Source organism: Pteropus medius, unplaced genomic scaffold, assembly GCF_902729225.1.
Source record: "Pteropus medius unplaced genomic scaffold, Ma_sr-lr_union100, whole genome shotgun sequence".
Lineage (NCBI taxonomy): Eukaryota > Metazoa > Chordata > Mammalia > Chiroptera > Pteropodidae > Pteropus > Pteropus medius.
This window is the reverse complement of record NW_024345872.1, coordinates 2,520,709-2,523,807: the sequence shown is the minus strand read 5'-3', so window position 1 is coordinate 2,523,807 and position 3,099 is coordinate 2,520,709.

Here is a 3,099-nt window from a genome sequence, read left to right as displayed (position 1 = left end):
AGATCCAGAGAAGGAAATCTACTTTCTCAAGATCACACAACTAGTAACTATACTTCCCCCAAAGGATATATATCTCACACAGGAAGTAGTTTGAGGCATGTGAGGTGAACCTGAAACAATAGGATTAACTCTATCCTTCATTTTTGTTGTTTCAACTTTACTACAGATTGGCCATTTAATATAAACATAGATCATTCATAATCAGAGAAATGCAAATTAAAACATTGATTTTATACATTTTAGTCTAATGAAAATCAGAAACTTATATATTGCTAAGGGTCGGAAGGCATGAGAAAAAAAAGAAACAAACTCTCTTCCACTGATGGAGTCAAAGCTGGTGCAAATATTCTATAAAGCAAGCTGGCATGACAGTACAATGAAGAAAACACATATTCCATGGCCTAGCAATTCTTTTCCTGGTATATACTCCAAATAAATTTTCACACGGGTCCATGTGGGGACATGTACGAAGGTGTTCCTGGCATCTCTGCCTTAGAGGCAGGGAGTAGGCAGGTAGATGAGTTCATTCCTGCAAAAGCAGACATACTGGAATATAATGTTTCAGTGAGTAGCATCAGAGTAGATGTATACAAAGAGCATGGATGACTCTTAAACACATAATGCTGACAAAAAAATGTAATAATTAAAAGAAGATATAGCTAAAATACAAATTTAGTATGTCAGAAACGTGGCAGAGTGAGAGACATCCTCATATCTCACCCCTTGAAACAACAATAAGCTGAACATCTAAAACTCAACAAAAAACACCCAAACTGCACACCAGGATGCCTGAGCCTGGGATCTGCGCATAAGAGCTACCACAGGTCAGAAACCCAGGAGTCGAGTGGTAGACTGGGAGAAACAAAGAAGCTGCCTCTCCCACCAGGAGCTCCCTGCAAGAAGAGAGGGTGGTGTGAAGGTGCAGTGAATTCCCTGAATAGTTCTGCCTGAGAAAGCTGTGAGCTCCACACGGCGCGCGGCAGTGCCCAGGGATCAGGGTAGAAAGCAGAGAAATGAGGCGGGCAGAGAAACAGCAGCTGATTATAGCAGCTGTGGTGGAAAAACATCTCCCAGCCCAGAGGGCCCATCCACTCATATCCTCCGACACAGAAACCATGGAGCACCAGGGAAATCTGAGCAAATGCTACCAAAACTGTCGCTAATGCTGACAGGGACTGAAATGGAGGGTAGTGAGCATGATTGAATATACATACAGAAAAAACGGCATTATAAGACTTTTATGAAGCAGAGATCCAAGAGGCTTAGCTGCCACCTACTGGAAACCAAAAGAAAAACGCCTTCTTTGCAACAGGCTAAAGAGAGACCTTTATATAATAAATCATATTTCTTGAAACAAAAAGCAGAATACAATTTCATTAATGCCCAGGCAGAGAAATAGTCCATTAAACACCATGAACAACCAAGGTGACAAGATATCTTAGAAAGAAAGTAAGAAATCTCCAGAAAATAAGCTTAAGAACATAGAAATATGTGACTTAAATAACAGGAGATTCACTATGGTATTTCAGAAAAAAAATCAATGAGATCCAAAAAATTCATATCAACAATTTCAGAAATTGAAAAATCAACTAGAGCAGAATGAGTTATTTAGCAAGGAGACTGAAAACCTCAGAAAGAACTGAATAGAACTTCTGGAGATGAACACATTGAAAGCAATGAAAAATGAAATAGCAAGCTTGGGAAATAGAGTCGATCAAATGGAGGAAAGGATCAGTGATACTGAAGGCAGAAATCTAGAAATAAATCAGAAGGAAGAAGAGAGAAACTGAAGAATGAAAAATAATGGAAGAGAAATACAAGAACAAGCTGATACCATCAGGAGAGGAAAAAAGAATAATGGGCATTATCGAAGGAGAGGAAATGAAGAAGGAACTAGAAAATATTTTCTGACAAATAGTTGACGAGAATCGCCCAAATCTAAGGAATGAGCCAGAGCTTGGAATTCAAGAAGTCAACAGAACACCCAATTATCACAACCTGACAAGGCCTTGTCGAATACATATTGTATTAAAGTTATTAAATTTCAATGACAAAAACAGAATTCTCAGGACAGCCAGGGGAAAAAAAGATGGTAACCTATAAAGGAAAACCGAGAGATTAACATCAGACTTCTCAGCACAAACCCTACAAGCCAGAAAGGAATAGTATCAAATATTCAAACAATTAAATGAAAGAAACTACCAGGGAAGAATAATGTATCCAGCAAAACTCTCCATTAGATATGAACGAGAAATAAAGACATTTCCAGACATACAAAAATTGAGGGAATTCTCCACTATGAAACCTGCACTACAGGAAATACTGAAAAGGGTCAGCTCATCTAAAACAAAATGACAAAATAAATACACAATTAGGAGTAAGGTGAGTAGCAGGCAGATAGAAGCAAAAGAGTACAACGCTTACTAAGAACAGGGCATTATAAGCTTAAACAATAAGAAGAGATTTGTTATAGCAAGATAGTAATGAACTTTGAGGATACATAGGGACAAATTAAAACAGTGATGCCAGAAATGGGGAAGATTCAAAGATCCAAATTTGCAGTGGGGAATGGAGATAAGGTACACACAGAAGAAAATGGGCTACTGTATATAAATATCTATAAATATATCTATAAATATGTAAAACTATCCTTTATATATTTATAAAGGTAACCACATGCCAAAGATTCGGAACTGTATTAAAAAAAAAAAAAGAAAATAAAAGAAAAAAAAAAAGAAGAATCAGAGAAAAAACCCACAAAAGCCAACCAAAATAGAAAAAAAAAGAGAGACACAAAAGAACAAGGAAGCAATGTAAACACTGAGCTACCAGAAAGCAAAAGATAAAATGCTATAAGAAGACATCATATTTCAATAATCACCCTAAATTTAAATGGACTGAATTCTCCCATAAAAAGGCACATTTGCAGATTTGATCAGAAAATGAAACCCAACCATATGCTGCCTCCAGTTCCGAAGACATATATAGACTCAAAGTGAAAGGGTGGAAAATGATATTTCACGCAAATGCCATTCAGAGAAAAGCAGGAGTAGTGGTACTAATATTGAACCAAATAGACTTCAAAATAAAAAAAAGGTA